General features: G+C 41.6%; 1 protein-coding gene across 11 annotated transcripts in view; it reads right to left on the minus strand.

The window, feature by feature from the left end:
- gpat2 (glycerol-3-phosphate acyltransferase 2, mitochondrial) overlaps window positions 1–18,545 on the minus strand; it is a 121,563-nt gene that overhangs the window by 66,239 nt on the left and 36,779 nt on the right. The gene's annotated exons all lie outside the window — the stretch shown is intronic.

An 18,545-nucleotide genomic window follows, 5' to 3' on the forward strand; every position in this document is an offset into this window, starting at 1 on the left:
GTCAGTCATGTCCGGACTGCCAGATCCGCCAGATTCCTAGAAAGGACCGTGCTCCCCTCGTCCCTATACCCCTCATCGATGTTCCCTTTGAAAGAATAGGGTCGACTTGGTAGGCCCCTGAGAGCCCTCTAACCGTGGCCACAAGTATATCCTAGTCATGGTGGATTATGCTACCCGGTACCCAGAGGCGGTTCCCCTGTGCTCCGCTAATTCTAAAAGCATCGCACGGGAATTAGTTAACGTGTTTTCCCGAGTAGGCATACCCAAAGAAGTCCTCACGGACCAGGGTACGCCCTTCACTTCGGATACGTTCAGGGAGGTAGCCAAATTACTGCAGATAAAGCACCTGAAAGCGTCTGTCTATCACCCGCAAGCGGACGGGTTGGTGGAGCGATTTAATCAGGCGCTTAAACAGATGCTCCGCAAGGTGGTCAGCGGACGGCAGGAACTGGGATCAGCTCCTCCCGCTCGTGCTTTTGCCTATCGGGAGGTACCTCAGGCCTCTACGGGCTTCTCCCGTTTGAATTGTTGTATGGACGGCAACCCAGAGGAATCCTCGACATCCTAAAAGAGGGCTGGGAGGCTGAGGCCCTTCCCTCCTCCAATATTTTAGAGTACGTCGCGCAACTGCGCGATCGACTCACAAAAATCAGGCCCCTCCTAAAAGAACACGTGACTCGTGCGCAAGCAGCGCAGGCCCGGTGTTACAACCGCAACTCCGTCCTCAGGGAGTTCCGCCCAGGGACCGGGTTATGGTTCTCATCCCTACCTCCCACTCTAAGCTGCTCGCTCACTGGCAAGGGCCTTACGAGGTTAAGGAGAGAAAAGGACTCGTCGACTATTTGGTGAAACAGCCCAATCGTCGACCGAGTGAGGATCTATCATATTAACCTGTTGAAACCTTGGAAGGATAGGGAGGAGCTGCCCGGCTCCCATAGGTCACTCTCCCTTTTCTCAAGCTCGACTGCCCTCAACCTCGGCGAAGAGCTGACACCCAAGCAGCGGCAGGAGTTAATCCAAACACTCCGAGCCATCCCCGAAGTGGTAAGCGAATCACCCGGCCGGACCTCGCTGATTGCCCACGATATAGTTACGGACCCCGGGGTAATCGTCCGGGAGAGGCCCTATAGGCTCCCGGAGGCAAAACGCGCAGAGGTTGAACTGGAGGTGCAACGTATGTTGGACATGGACATAATTGAGGAGAGCCATAGTCCCTGGTCCAGCCCTGTTGTCCTCGTATCCAAGCCGGACGGCTCCTGGAGGTTCTGTAACGACTTTAGACGTCTGAATCAGGTCTCAAGTTCGATGCCTACCCGATGCCCGCATTGGCGACCTTCTGGAGCGGCTGGGCACGGCTCGGTATTTGACCACCCTTGACATGACAAAGGGTATTGGCAAATTCCCTTAACGGCATCCGCAAAAGAAAAAACAGCCTTTAGCACCCCTAGCGGGCACTGGCAATACAAGGTCCTCCCATTTGGGCTGCACGGGGCGCCGGCCACCTTCCAACGTCTGGTGGACAGAGTGCTGAAGCCCCACCAGTCCTATAGTGCCGCCTACCTGGATGACGTCGTCATCTATTCCGGCACCTGGGAGGAGCATCTATTGCAGGTTGCAGCTGTCCTCAGAACACTGGCTAAAGCCGGCCTCGCATAAACCCCGAAAATGTTTCTTTGGCTTAAAGGAGGCCAAGTATTTAGGCTACCTGGTGGGACAAGGACGGGTGCGGCCACAGGGCTCCAAAGTGAAAGACATCTTAGAATGGCCCCGTCCGAATACCAAGAAGCAGGTGCAGGCTTTCTTGGGGCTTGCTGGGTACTACCGCCGGTTTGTTCCCCGCTTCTCCGAAAGAGCAGCACCCTTGACCAACCTGACAAAGAGGGGCGCTCCCCTAAACGTAGTGTGGACCGACAAGGCAGAACACGCGTTCAGTGACTTGAAAAGGGCCCTAACGTCGGCACCGGTATTGCGGACGCCTGATTTTGGGCTCCCGTTTATCCTCCAGACCGACGCTTCGGACACAGGCCTGGGTGCCGTGCTGAGCCAAAGCGTTGATGGGGTTGAACACCCTGTGATGTACCTTAGCGGAAACTGATGGACGGGAGACTCGGTATGCGGCGGTGGAGAGGGAGGCCTTGGCCATTAAGTGGGCAGTGACCCACCTCGTATTACCTACTGGGTGCGAATTCACTCTGGTGACAGATCACGCTGCGCTTCAGTGGATGTCCCTACACAAAGAGTCGAACCCGCGAGTCACTAGGTGGTTTCTGGACCTACAGCCGTATAAGTTCACTGTCACTTATCGGCGGGTACCCTTCAGGCCAACGCCGATGCCCTCTCCGTATTCACGACCTCTCGGTTAGGTCCGCCCGACCTGACGGTCCTGGGCTAAGGGGGGGATCGTGTCACGCACGCGCGAGTAGGAGACCGCAGACGGATTCGAAAACGTCTGGGAAAACATTCGCCCGGCAGGGAATGGCGGGTATTAACTTTCTCCCTCTGCTTCCTTCTAGGAAAAAGACCTCCCTCCTCCGTAGTCGGGTTTGACCGCAGTGCGCACTTCCGCCCTTCCTCCGCCATCTTGCCCTGGCGTCATCCTTCCCATCCTCCCTCACGGACCTTCCCAGCATCCCTCCACTTCCGGCTCCTCCCCAATAAAATGGCCGCGACGCCAGGACTCGGCGTCGCGTTATGAACTGTTATAAACTGTTTATGATTTTGACCTGCAATTTTTCCTTTGTTATAGAATATACGGGGCCGGAAACCCCAACACTTTATACTGTCTCGAGTCATCTTTTACAATGTATTATATATATATATATATATATATGTATTATATATATATATATATGTATATATATTATATGTATTATATATACCTACATTAAAAGTGATTTATATATATATATATATATATACACACATACATACATACACACACACACACACACACACACACATATATATATATATATATATATATATATATATATATATATATATAAAATCACTTTTAATGTAGGTTGATCATTTTGACCTGGTCATTTTAAAAGTAGCTTGCATGCCGAAAAAGTGTGGGCACCCCTGACATAGATCGTTGTAGACACGGAACACACATGAAATGCATGTGTTCCAAATAACAATATAGTATTTATAAAAGGTGTGATTTTGCTTGACTTCTCACTCTATACAACTCCAAGCAACTGACACGCAGGTAAACAGAGTTGAGCTGAGAAAACTGTGTGCTGGTGGGGGATGTGATAGCAGACTGCTTGCTGCTTATCAACATATTTTAAGGACAAAAGATGCTGACAGAGAGGCGAGAAGCGATTTAAGGTGGGACGGATCTACGAGTTTTTGCGTAGGCTCTGGTAATTCTAGTGTTAAAACACCCTTTTGGAGATGGAATCTTTCAACAGTAAAATGCACACACACAGTCTGGTCTCCCTTAGAAACAAAATCAAAATAAGCTAAAACAGTTAGGCTCCACATTCCATTTTATTTTATTTTTTTTTAATGTAGAATATTTTTTAGGTATGTGCATATTTCGACTTTTCAGTCTCAGGTTTCAAAATAATTTACAGGAGTAACAGATGTCTACTATGTCTAAGAGTAACAGGTAATTCATACAAAATATGTAATATTTTCCTACATTAAGCCCCTTAAATTATTTTAAATGTTATTTAGATCAGCAGTAATTTTCTTGAAATGTCTATTATATACAGGTGCCGGTCATGACAAAGTTGATTTATTTCAGTAATTCCATTCAAAAAGTGAAACTTGTATATTAGATTCATTCATTACACACAGACTGATATATTTAAAATGTTTGATTTCTTTTAATTTTGATGATTACAACTGACAACTAATGAAAGTCCCAAATTCAGTATCTCAGAAAATTAGAATATTGTGAAAAGGTTCAATATTGAAGACACCTGGTGCCACAATCTAATCAGCTAATTAACTCAAAACACCTGCAAAAGCCTTTAAATGGTCTCTCAGTCTAGTTCTGTAGGCTACACAATCATGGGGAAGACTGCTGACTTGACAGTTGTCCAAAAGACGACCACTGACACCTTGCACAAGGAGGGCAAGACACAAAAGGTCATTGCTAAAGAGGATGGCTGTTCACAGAGCTGTGTCCAAGCACATTAATAGAGAGGCAAAGGGAAGGACAAGATGTGGTGGAAAAAAGTGTACAAGCAATAGGGCTAACTGCACCCTGGAGAGGATTGTGAAACAAAACTAATTCAAAACTGTGGGGGAGAGTCACAAAGAGTGGACTGCAGCTAGAGTCAGTGCTTCAAGAACCACCACGACCAGACGTATGCAAGACATGGGTTTCAGCTGTCGCATTCCTTGTGTCAAGCCACTCTTGAACAAGAGACAGCATCAGAAGCGTCTCGACTGGACTGCGCCTGAGTGGTCCAAAGTTATGTTCTCTGGTGAAAGTAAATTTTGCATTTCCTTTGGAAATCAAGGTCCCAGAGTCTGGAGGAATAGAGGAGAGGCACAGAATCCACGTAGCTTGAGGTCCAGTGTAAAGTTTCAACAGTCAGTGATGGTTTGGGGTGCCATGTCATCTGCTGGTGTTGGTCCATTGTGTTTTCTGAGGTCCAAGGTCAACGCAGCCGTCTACCAGGAAGTTTTAGAGCACTTCATGCTTCCTGCTGCTGACGAACTTTATGGAGATGCAGATTTCATTTTCCAACAGGACCTGGAACCTGCACAAAGTGCCAAAACTACCAGTACCTGGTTTAAGGACCATGGTATCCCTGTTCTTGATTGGCCAGCAAACTCACCTGACCTTAACGGGTATTGTGAAGAGGAAGATGTAATACGCCAGACCCAACAATTCAGAAGAGCTGAAGGCCACTATCAGAGCAACATAGGCTCTCATAACACCTGAGCAGTTCCACAGACTGATCGACTCCATGCCACGCCACATTGCTGCAGTAATCCAGGCCAAAGGAGCCCCAACTGAATACTGAGTGCTGTACATGTTCATACTTTTCATGTTCATATCTTTCAGTTGGCCAATGGATTTCTAAAAATCCTTTTTTTGCATTGGTTTTAATTGATATTCTAATTTTCCGAGATACTGAATTTGGGACTTTCATTAGTTGTCAGTTATTATCATCAAAATTAAAAGAAATAAACATTTGAAATACATAAGTCTGTGTGTAATGAATGAATCTAATATACAAGTTTCACTTTTTGAATGGAATTACTGAAATAAATCAACTTTGTCATGATATTCTAATTTTATGACCGGCACCTGTATACACTATATCTTAACATTTTACCTGAAAGCTACAATCTTTATACATATGTCAGTTATGCATCTTTAAGATATTATTTTACTGCTAATTACATTAACACATACGTTTCGACCTTAGGCTTTAGAATTTTAACAAAGTGTCCGGAATGCTCCATTAGAACATCATATTATATTAAATTAAACCTAAAATTTCCATCCTGCAAACATTAACATACTGTTCTATTTCATATTTAAAATATACTCAATTCACAAAACAAATCAAATACCTTATAACAGACATGTCAAACTCAAGGCCCGCAGGCAACATCCGGCCCACGATGTAATTATATACGACCCGCTAGACAATTTTATATGTCTATGATTAATGGCCTGCCAGTAAATATCACTCCCACAAGTCATACTACAAATCCCGCAATGCACTGCAACAGTTGGTGCGCAGGTTAAGACCTGTGAACCACCCCATCTTCCACTACTCCACTGATCAGTGGATGAATGCATCGATTAGCACTTTTACAATCGCATTTAAACTATAAAAAAAAAATGGCCAAACGAAAAGTGGACTTAGAAAACAGACTTTCAGAAGAGATGGGAGGCAAAGTACCTGTTTGTAGACATCGGAGATAAACCTGTGTGCATCGTTTGTGGAGCTAATGTGGCTATAAATCAAGGAATATAACATATGTGACAGATTAGGGCTGTATCTCTCCCTTGAACCCCTGTCCACGACTACAGACACCAGGTAAAAGTCCAATAATCGACTTTATTTAATCGCCACAGTGCACAAAGCACCCTCTCCTCCACTATACTCATACAAATCAATAATGACAAATACAATAAACCAATCCTCCGACTCCTAGACGCGTTGCCACCCTTCCACCCAGCTCAGCTCTGGGAGCTCCCACAGGCCTTTTATCCTCCCTGACCCGGAAGTGGCAGGGTCAGGTACGAGTCCTTCTCCCCCCGGAAGCATGTTGCTCTACCTTTGACATACTTCCGGGTTATAGGGCACAAATGAGTCTTCGATCCTCCCTGCAGCTCACTCTTGTGGCCCCTGTGGTATCCAGTAGGGTCGTATATAAAAACTACATAGTCCATGACTCCCTGCTGGTCTTCGGGGCACCTCCTTACTGCAGGGAGAGCTCCATCTGGCGGCCTTGGGGGTATTGCCCGGGATGACAAGCCTGTCAAAGACCACACATAACACGGCACTATGAGACAAAACATCAAGTAAAGTACAAAAACCTGGACATACAGCAGAAACCAGACAAGGCAGAAAAGTTTAGAGGCCTGCTGTGTCACTAAACTCATGTTCAAAAAGCAAAATCACAAAGTGAAGCTGCCGTGAAAGCTAGTTTTATAGTGGCAGAAGAGACAGCTAAATCAGCCCGGTCATTAATCAATAGAATTACCACAGCCAACGAAAAAACTCGTAAACCCAGCCCACCTTAAATCCCTTCGCACTTCTCCATCAGTGTCTTTTGTCTTGTAAATGTGTTGATAAGTGCAAACAGCCTGCTATACCATCTCCCTCACCACTGCAAAAGAGGCAAGCAGTTCTCCCAGTTCAAGCCTCAATTATCTGGGAGTGACCTACCTAGAATTGTACAGAGTAAATAATTTCAGGTGTGTTCCGTGTCTACAACAATCTATGTAAACACAGCATTAAAACAGAAACGTTTTTCATGTTTTAGTAATAAATGACAAAATGTAGACATGAACTGTATGATGTGTGAAGGTTGATGGCCAAATATCAAATAAACACTTTCAAAAAAGATATAGTGCAATACGACAGCTTCCGTGGTGCAGCGGTAAGAACTGCTGAGTTATAACCCAGAGGTGGCGAGGACAAAACCAGCTTCCCCACAGATTTACCGTTTTGAGTAGTGAGCTGCTCTGTTAATATTATACAATAAAAACAAAGATTTGATTTGAGTCTGTAACAGCCACTGTAAATTTATAGTACTTGTAAAAGTTAGTGTTTTTTTTTCTTTTTCTTACTTTTATTCTCTCAGTCACGATCACAATACAAGCCACCACCCCCCGCCCCAGATCTGACGCAGTTACTTTTTATCTGAAATTGGGAATAACTGAAGATGTGAGTGGTGTTTTGAGACAGTGGAACTGGAAATTCTCTGATTCTGGAGGGATAAAAGCTGACACAAACGCTGGTGAATTTCCCTTCTTTGTATGTCGCTGTCACTTGAATTGTTTTTTATTCAGATTTATTGAGTGTTCCGGCTTATGCTGAATTAGTATTCACTTTATGGTCCATGATGTCAAAGCTACTCCGACAAAAACAGAAACATAGGTATATATGATACTAGCAGAATACCCGCGCTTCGCAGCGGAGAAGTAGTGTGTTAAAGAAGTTATGAAAAAGAAAAGCAAACATTTTAAAAATAACGTAAGATGATTGTTAATGTAATTGTTTTGTCATTGATATGAGTGTTGTTGTCATATCTATCTATTTATATTATATATATATATATATAGCAAAATACCTGCGATTGCCAGCGGAGAAGTAAAAGAAAGGGAAACATTTTTATAATAACGTAACATGATTGACAATGTAATTGTGAGTGTTGCTGGCATATATATATATATATATATATATATATATACATATACACACACACAGACACATATATAAACATATATATACATATAAACATATATATATAAATATATAAATATATATTTATATACACACATATACACACATACATATATATACATATACATATATACACATACTGTATATATACACACACACATATATACATACTGTATATACAACATATACATATCTACATATATACTGTATATACACATATATATATACAAATCTACATATATATATATATATCTACATATATATATATTAGGGGTGGGACTCGATTAAAAAAATTAATCCAATTAATTAGAGGCTGTGTAAGAATTAATCTTGATTAATCGTATGTAATCACACACGTAAATTTGCCCCAAATCGCAAATGTTTTTTTTTTAATTTAAAAGTGTTTTAGTGGGCGACAGAATCAAATAATAGACATGGACATGAATATTGTAAACTGAAGCTGTTTTAATTTCTGAAAAAAAAAGCTTTTAAACTGCATTTGAATTCAAAACAGAAACAAAAATATCATCCCTGGTTAAAATTGGGCAGACTTAAAAATAAAGTGGTAGTTTAAGTACTTTAAGTACATTTTCAGAATAGTATTGTCTTTAAATAATAATAACCAAAATTTCAACATAAAGTGCAGTTTTCTTCTTAAAAAAATAAGTCAGAAACATAAAAGGTAATTTGACCAGCTTACTCTTTAAACTCTGAGTAACATTAGCCAAAATTATTTTGTACATTAGGCTAAAACAGTGTGATCATTGAACATTTTGTAATTAGATGTATTTAGAATTACTAACGGTCACGGAAGTCCAATGATCCCCAGTAAGAGCCACAAAGTCCGCTTTCTGTAATGCATCTAATTTTGCTTGCTTTTCAGTGTGCACAAAACCATGCTTTTATCAAGGCTTCTCGGGTAGTGAAATGATCAGTCGAGGAGCGCGCTTTATTCCGACTCTAACATTTTTGTAGCTGTGATGTGTGCATCAGTGTAATGGATGTACCAGGAAATCATGCATTGACAAAAGTTCCCATTTGCTTGGAATTGAAAGTGTGATTAAATCGTTATTTTTAACGCGTTATGGAGTACATGCATCGAAGCTTCTCAGCTGTGCTTGTGCTAAGAAAGGGAAAATTTTAAAAATAGCGTAACATGATTCTCGTTAACCTAATATTTTTCATATGTCCCAAACCAAGGAGATCGAAGGTAAAATGAATCGGTGGCAGCGTACATAGTCAGTACATCCACTCTCGGGAATCGAACCTCGAATGTCGGCGTTAGAAGCGAAGACTCTACAATTAGCCACAGCGTGTGGCTTGTCTATGCTAAAGTATGTATTGTAGATCGGGTATATATATACATTTATATATATACCCGTGTACCAGTGGAGAAGTAGAAGTTATGAAAAGAAAAGGGAACATTTTAAAAATAGCGTAACATGATTGTCAATATACAGTAATTGTTTTGTGAGTGTTATTGAATGTTGCTGTCATCAAGGATTTGATTATCATTATTTCTTTCAATCAGGCTCGTATTTGTAGGATGTGTTCAAGTTACATTCCGTGTTTGTCAATCGTTGTAAAGATAAGAGGTTTCATTCATCGATTAGTTCCTTACTGCATCAATAAACAGCTCGTCTTCCTTTTATCTGTGATGTGACAAACTGCATGCACGGGTTTTTTTTACACTGTCTTCCTTTAGCAGGACATTCACTTTTTCCACCGTGTGCTTTGTTTCGCAGTAGCTGCACTTATGAATATGATTGTATGTATAAGGCGCTTCATATTTTTTGCTGCCTTCTCAATTGTGTAATTCGGTTTTGTTCAGCACTCTTTGGAACTGTTGCTTTTTGTCTGTGCACTGCGTCAGTTCACGTGAGCCGCTTGGTGTTCTTGCATCGAAGGTTCCCAGCTGTACTGGTGCCATCTCGTGTAATGTCAGCTAAGACCCGGCACTTAAAAGTTTCTCTCACAGTTTCAATGAGTTTGTGCCAAACACCACCCTGACCATCTCATCTTCCTCTGCATAAGCACAGTCCTTCACCCGTGAACATTTACCGGCAGTGTTTGTATTGGATTGCGCTGATGGGCGGCCTTATATGGGCAGGCACTAAATTACAAACGCTAGTGGCAGCCTGTCTATGAACTTAATTTAATATAAACTTACGGTTCACGCTGTGCTTTGTTTCCGCAGTAGCTGTACTTATGAATATGCTTGTATGCATCATTTGCTTCATAATGTTTTTCTGCCTTCTCAATTGTGAAATGGCGTTTTGTGCTCATCGCTGTTTGAAATTCTACCTTGTTCTCTACGTACTTAAGTAGGAGGCGTGATGATGTCACACGAAACTCCGCCCCCCACGGCCATCTCCAACTCAAGACTCCATTACATTATATGGGAAAAATAGCTTCCAGTTATGACCCTTATGCGTAGAATTTCGAAATGAAACCTGCCCAACTTTTGTAAGTAAGCTGTAAGGAATAAGCCTGCCAAATTTCAGCCTTCTACCTACACGGGAAGTTGGAGAATTAGTGATGAGTCAGTCAGTGAGTGAGTGAGGGCTTTGCCTTTTATTAGTATAGATTTGGAATAATTCATTTTATGACCTGTATAGTACATTTTGGAAAACATTGTGGCACGGATCCAACATTATTCATATTCATTTGCATGCCTTTTTGCGGCTGTAATCAGTGACCACTTTTTTTTCTGATCTTGCCCAATCTCCACATTTCGGTTCATGGTGGCATTTCTTTTGCACTCCAGCACACGCAGAGGAAAGAGTAGTACAGAGAGGGCAGTTCTGTGCTATATGCAATCATCAAATTCAAATGTTAACAGTACCCATACTCCCAAGGACTGTCCCTTCCTGCATTTACAACATGTGTACCGGCGGTCTTGGAATAGAATCTTGTTGATGTTGCATCCTCTTTTGCTTTATCCATCGCCTTTTCTTGTAAGAAGTGACGATGAAGTTCCTCTGCAAGGTGAGCAAAGAGCACTCTTCATTTCTCAGTGGACCCTGTGCATGCCTTATACAGTACATGTGCATTGATTGCAGCCAAGTCAAGCTTGTTATAGCACAACCAACCGGTCACCCCCGTTCTCCTGCTTGCACTGAATAAGCTCACGCTTTCTGGTGCATGATGTCAACACAGCACCGGGCAAAAAAGAAAGACAAACATGTGTGACATTTTGAAGAAATCATTTTATGACCTGAATAGCACCAATCAGAAAAGATCATTGCACTAATAATAATAATAATAATAATACATTTTATTTATATAGGACCTTTCCCATGCTCAAGGCACTTCACAGAATTTAAGAAAGAATGGCAGGGTATACAGCATATAGCATTGTACAAACCAGATAAAGAAGATTAAGACAGTAAATCCAGAGAAAAAGCCTAATAGACAACATAATTTATGGTATAGCAGATACACATACAGGTTACATGAGCATCTTGACATAGAGGTAAACTGAGAGAAGGGTAGTGAAGTCAAGGAGAGCTAAAAGCCTTCCTGAACAGATGAGTTTTGAGTTGGTTTTTAAAATGGAGTCAGCTGACCTGATTAATTTCGGTAGGTCATTCCAGAGTCTGGGCACTATACAACTGAAGGCCCTGTCACCCATTGCCAGAATCAGAAGACCTTAGTGGGCAGACAGGCACATAGTGATAGAGAAGGTCACTGATGTAGTTTGGTGCAAGGTCGTTTAAGGGTTTGTAGGTTATTAGTAGGATTTTATATTCGATTCTGTAAGACACAGTGAGCCAGTGAAGGCAGAGCAGGATGGGTGTTATGTGTTCGCTGCTGCTGGTTCGAGTAAGGACACTTGCAGCCAAGTTTTGAATAAGCGGGAGCTGTGATATAAGATTAGAAGGGGCACCTGCCAGTAGGGAATTACAATAATCGATGCGGGATGTGATAAAAGCATGGACAAGTTTCTCAGCATTAGAAAAGGAGAGGAAGGAGCAAACACGGGATATGTTACGGAGATGAAAGTAAGAAAGTTTTTTAATGTGATTTATGTGGGTGGAATAAGAAAAGGAGGAATCAAAAATTACACCAAGATTCTTTGCAGTAGAGGCAGGTCTGATGAGCTCACCGCCAAGATGGACTGGGAAAGAACTCATTTTATTAAGTTGCACTTTAGTCCTAATTTGCAGGAGTTCAGTGTTGTTACAATAAAATTTTAAAGAGTTCTGCTACTTCCAGGTATTAATTTCACTGAGGCAGGTTATGAGCTGAGAGAACTCTGATGAAGTTTCATTTTTAACATTGAAATAGAGTTGAGTATTGTCTGCATAGTAATGACCTGACCCTAACTAACAGCGCCAGCATAAATTCAGCACCTGATGCTGTTCAATTTCAAATAATATTGCATTAGTGCGATGAGGTTTCTGATTGGTACTATTCAGGTCATAAAATGATTTCTTCAAAACGTTACATATACAGTGATCCCTCGCTATATCGCGCTTCGACTTTCGAGGCTTCACTCCATCGCGGATTTTAAATGTAAGCATATCTAAATATATATCACGGATTTTTTGCTGGTTCGCGGATTTCTGCAGACAATGGGTCTTTTAATTTATGGTACATGCTTCCTCAGTTTGTTTGCCCAGTTGATTTCATACAAGGGATGCTATTGGCGGATGGCTGAGAAGCTACCCAATCAGAGCACGTATTACGTATTAAATAAAACTCCTCAATGATACACGATATGCTTCCCGTGCGGTGCTTTGCATACTTAAAAGCTCTAGCAGAACGTATTGATTTTTGATTGTTTGCTTTCTCTGTCTCTCTCACTCTCTCTGCCCGACAGAGGGGGTGTGAGCAGAGGGGCTATTTACACAGAGGCTGTTTGCTTAGAAGACACGGACGCTCCTCTAAAAAATGCTGAAAGACTACCTTCACATTGATCCCTTCATTCCGGCCACTTTATCGCGGTGCTTGCATACTTAAATGTTTGATTGTTTACTTTACTCTCTCACTCTCTCTGACATTCTCCGCTCCTGACGCGCACCTTGAAGAGGAAGATATGTTTGCATTCTTTTAACTGTGAGAAAGAACTGTCATCTCTATCTTGTCATGGAGCACAGTTTAAACTTTTGACTAAAGGGTGTTATTTCATGTCTAGAAGGCTCTAATAATGTTAAAAAACATTTAGAAGTTCGTAAACAGGTTTTCAATGATCTAACTGCAAAAATATTAGATTTAAAAATAAAGAATCATATTTCGTGGAAATTCATTTTTCTGTCTGGAGCGGATTAACCGCGATAAACAAGGGTTTACTGTATAACTATGCGGAGAATATTTATAAACAATGTGTGAGAGAGTTTTCTAAGGGCTTAAAATAAATATAAATAAAACCATAAAAAAAAATATGGTTTCTACTTTGCGGATTTTCACCTATAATAATAATAATAATACATTTTATTTATAGGCGCCTTTCAAACACTCAAGGACATCGTACATTATACACAGCAACCGACAAACAATACAGTACAATGTTTACATAGAGAAGGCATGATTAAAAAGATGAGTTTTAACTGAAGACTTAAACAGAGAAAGTGAATTAATGTTTCTAATCTCAGGAGGCAGTGCATTCCAAAGTCGGGGGGCAGAACGACTGAAAGCTCTGTTCCCCATTGTGGAAAGACGAGCGGAAGGAACAGTCAATTTAATTGAGGATGATGATCTAAGAGTACGGGAAGGGGTGACGATGTGGAGAAGGTCAGACAGGTATGGGGGGGCTAAATCATGAATAGCTTTAAAGGTTAGCAGAAGGATTTTAAACTCAATGTGGAACTTGACAGGGAGCCAGTGAAGTTGATGCAGAACAGGAGTGATGTGGTGAGTGGAAGGAGATCGCGTAATAATACGGGCAGCTGAGTTCTGGACTAGTTGAAGTTTGTGAAGAGTTTTTTGAGGGAGACCAAAAAGAACGCAACCCCCGCGATCGAGGAGGGATTACTATATTTGTCTTTTTTTCCCCCCAGTGCTGCGTTGACATCATGCACCAGAAGGTGTGAGCTTATTCAGTGCAAGCAGGTGGCCAGTTGCTCATGCTATAACAACCTTAACCTGGCAGCGATCAACGCACACATACTGTACAAGGCGTGCACGGGGGCCACTGAGAAAAGAAGAGTGTTCATGGCTCACCTTGCAGAAGAACTTCATTGTCACTTCTTACAAGAAAAGGTGATGGATAAAGCAAAAGAGGATGCAACATCGACAAGCTTCTGTTCCAAGACTGCCACTTCCCCCAACCCCTTCAGTGTAATAGAAATTACAGCATAGACAGTAGTGTGTACATTGCAACAGGTGCACATGTCGTAAATGTAGGAAGACTGGTCCTTGGGTGTGTGGGAACTGTTAACATTTGAATTTGATGATTGTACTGTATATAGAGCAGAACTGACCTCTCTGTACTATTCTTTCCTCTGCATGTCTTGGAGTACAAAGGAAACACTACCATGCAGCAACATGTGGAGACTGGGCAAGATCAGAAAAAAAAAAAAAAGTCATATTGTACTTGCACCTTTTGTGAAAGTGTTTATTTTATATTTGGCCATCAGCCTTCACACATTATACAATTCATGTCTACATTTTGTCATTTATTACTAAAACATGAAAAAATTTCTGTTTTAACAATGTGTTTACATAGATTGTTGTAGACACAGAACACACATGAAATTATACATATTTACAAGACAAAAGAGGATAATGGAGAGGTGCGAGCAGATTTAAGGTTGGCCAGATTTACAAGTTTTTTCGTAGGCTCTGGTAATTCTAGTGTTAATAAAGGCAATGCTGTGCCTTACTGGGAGTTGATGTTGCTCTGCTGAATTCCAGTGCAGATGGTGTCAGCTACTGTTTTGAGCACTTCATCATGGCACCACCTATACCTTCCCTCTCCCAAGACTTTCAGGTAACAGCTCAAGATGGGCACCAAAGAACATCTTTCCCAGCACAAGCAGAGTTGGAAGGGCTTGGAAGGACATCCTACATCAACTAAATTAAAAACTTCTGTCTAGTTGGTTCCAAATTCCAAAGTTCTGCTCATGTGATCTTTAGGGCAGTTCTATGATTTCAAATGCTCCAAGCTCCTTGTTGCCACATAGCCACAGCCCTATACAGTAATCCCTCCTCGATCGCGGGGAACTCCCCGCGATAGGTGAAAATCTGCGAAGTTGAAACCATATGTTTGTATGGTTATTTTTATATATTTTAAGCCCTTATAAACTCTCCCACATTGTTAACATTATTAGAGCCCTCTAGACATGAAATAACACCCTTAAGTCAAAGGTTTAAACTGTGCTCCATGACAAGACAGAGATGACAGTTCATTCTCACAATTAAAAGAATGCAAACATATCTTATCTTCAAAGGAGCGCCATCAGGAGCAGAGAATGTCAGAGAGAGCGCTCGCTAAGAAAAGCAAACAATCAAAAAATCAATACGTGCTTTCAAGTATACAGAAGCACCGCGATAAAGCGTTTTGTAGAGGAGCGTCCGTTCTGCTCACACCCCCTCCGTCAGGCAGAGAGAGTGAGAAAGAGAGAGAGAAGCAAACAATCTCAAGCACCGCGCGGGAAGCATATCTTATATCATGGAGGAATTTTAGTTAATATGTAATGCATGCTCTGATTGGGTAGCTTCTAAGCCATCCGCCAATAGCTTCCCTTGTATGAAATCAACTGGGCAAACAAACTGAGGAAGCATGTACCATAAATTAAAAGACCCATTGTCTGCAGAAAGCGGCGAACCAGCGAAAAATCCGTGATATATATTTAGATGTGCTTACATTTAAAATCCGCGATAGAGTGAAGCCGCGAAAGTCGAGCGCGATATAGCGAGGGATTATTGTAGTCACTAATATCAAGAAATAAGTAATTCAAATAAACTGTACTGTGCGGGTCATCAGCCATAGATTGACTCAAAAAGATTTTTCCAAGGGATACATGCATTATCAGCCTATTACTATTCATAATGTATGTATAATACACTGCCATCATTGTGAACTATACACTTAAAATATGGTTTGAAGAAATCAGATGGCTCATGATTTAAGGCTACTCTGCATACAGTGGAACCTCAGGTCACGACCATAATTTGTTCCAAAACTCTGGTCGTAACCCGAAGTAATTTCCCCCATAGGATTGTATGTAAATACAATGAATCTGTTCCAGACCGCACAAACTGTATGTAAATATATTTTCTTTAAAGATTTTTAAGCACAAAAATAGTTAATTATACCATAGAATGCAAAGTGTAATAGTAAACTAAATGTAAAAACATTGAATAACACTGAAACAAACACCCAGGCTCCTTGCTCAGCTGCTCACTTGCTCTCTCTCTCGCTTATGCTCGCTCCTTGCTGTTTACTTTGTAACAGTAATTATTTGGATTACAAATATAAAGCTAACCTGTCTCATTAAAAATGTATATATAGTACAGGTGTTAAGTTGTAAAATGTTTTTGGATTTGTATATTTTTTTAGTAAATAAATGTCAATTTCCAGACTGCTTTTCTTATAGGGTACCCATTTGCAGGTGGTTCTTGTTTTTTTATGGTGTTTCACTGGGAATTCTGGTTTCTTCTCAAAGTCCAAGATAAGATGCATTTCTTAATTACTCCAGTGTGCAGCATCTATTCAACGCATAATTTAAATATAACAGATGAACAATGTCATAGGCTTGAATACCTTGAAGCACAAAATAATGAATGCGAGAGAAAATGCAAAAAAAAATCTGGTAAAAAAAAAAAAGCAAATTTAAGATGCGACTTTATGCTTTCAATTTTGTTAAGGGTGAATAACAGACTTGTTTGCAGTTTAAAAATATGCATGTGAAATGAGAACAATATAATCAGAATCCAATTATGACAATTTTGTTAATTTGATTTAGTATGCATTAGTTAGATAGTCTGTAGTTTTTTCAGTTCATTTATAAAGGATATTGTATATCGCATTATTTATTCCTGTAAAGCAACATCGTGTTGGGAAATCTATATTTATATATATTTACACATATATATTATATTTATATATATATTTATATAGTCTCTGAGAAACTGTTTTGGAACTACAGACTGGGATATATTGCTGGGGTCACATAGTGAGAACATTGAAGAGGCTGTTGAATGCACAACTGATTACATCAACTTCTGTATGGACATTGTAGTTCCAGTAAGAACAGTACGCTGCTATGCTAACAACAAGCCATGGATTACAAGCGACATCAAAGGCCTTTTGAACAAGAAGAAAAAGGCTTTTAAAGGTGGTGATCAGCATTAGCTCAAGCTAGTGCAGAAGGAACTCCGAGTCCAGCTCAGGGCAGCGAAAGAGCAGTACAGGAGAAAGCTGGAGCAGAAGTTGCAGAACAATGGCATGAAGGAAGTGTGGGATGGGATGAAGATTATTATCACTGGCTGCAGCTCGAAGCGGGGTGCCGCCATCGAGACAGACGTGGAGAGAGCAAACCAAATGAACAACTTCTTTTCTCTAGGTTTGATCACCCTAACCCACTCTCAACTCGGAGTACTGCATCCTCCAACCATTCTTCTGCTGATACCAGCATAGGTGAGACATCCCCACCCACAATTACAGCAGCCCATGTGAGCAGAGAGCTGAGAAGACTTCGTGCCAGCAAAGCTGCGGGTCCAGATGGTATATAGCCACGACTGCTGAAGGCATGTGCGTTGGAACTGGGGAGTCCTCTACAGTGCATCTTCAACCTGAGCCTGGAACAGGGGAGAGTCCCAAGGCTTTGGAAAACATCTTGTATCACCCCTGTCCCAAAGGTATCACGTCCTAGTGAGCTGAATGACTTCCGGCCTGTTGCTCTGATGTCACATCTGATGAAGACCATGGAGCAGCTACTGCTTCACCACCTGAGGGCACAGGTCCGCCACGCCCTCGACCCTCTGCAGTTTGCATGCAAGGAGAAGGTGGGAGCGGAGGATGCCATCATCTATATGCTACACCGATCCCTCTCCCACTTGGACAGAGGTAGTGGTGCCATAAGAATTATGTTTTTGGACTTCTCTAGCGCCTTCAACACCATCCAACCTCTGCTCCTTAGAGACAAGCTGACTGAGATGGGAGTAGACTCACACCTGGTGGCATGGATCGTGGACTATCTTACAGACAGACCTCAGTATGTGCGTCTTGTGAACTGCAGGTCTGACATTGTGTTCAGCAATACAGGGGCGCCGCAGGGGACTGTACTTTCTCCGGTCCTGTTTAATCTATATACATCAGACTTCCAATATGACTCGGAGTCCTGTCACGTGCAAAAGTTCGCTGATGACACTGCTATTGTGGGCTGCATCAGGAGTGGGCAGGAGGAGGAGTACAGGAAGCTAAACAAAGACTTTGTTAAATGGTGCGACTCAAACCACTTACATCTTAACACCAGCAAAACCAAGGAGCTGGTGGTGGATTTTAGGAGGCCCAGGCCCCTCATGGACCCTGTGATCATCAGAGATGACTGTGTGCAGAGGGTGCAGACCTATAAATATCTGGGAGTGCAGCTGGATGACAAATTGGACTGAACTGCCAAAACTGATGCTCTATGTAAGGAAGGTCAGAGACGACTATACTTTATGAGAAAGTTGGTATCCTTCAACATCTGCAATAAGATG

Source organism: Polypterus senegalus, chromosome 11 (genome assembly GCF_016835505.1).
Source record: "Polypterus senegalus isolate Bchr_013 chromosome 11, ASM1683550v1, whole genome shotgun sequence".
NCBI lineage: Eukaryota > Metazoa > Chordata > Cladistia > Polypteriformes > Polypteridae > Polypterus > Polypterus senegalus.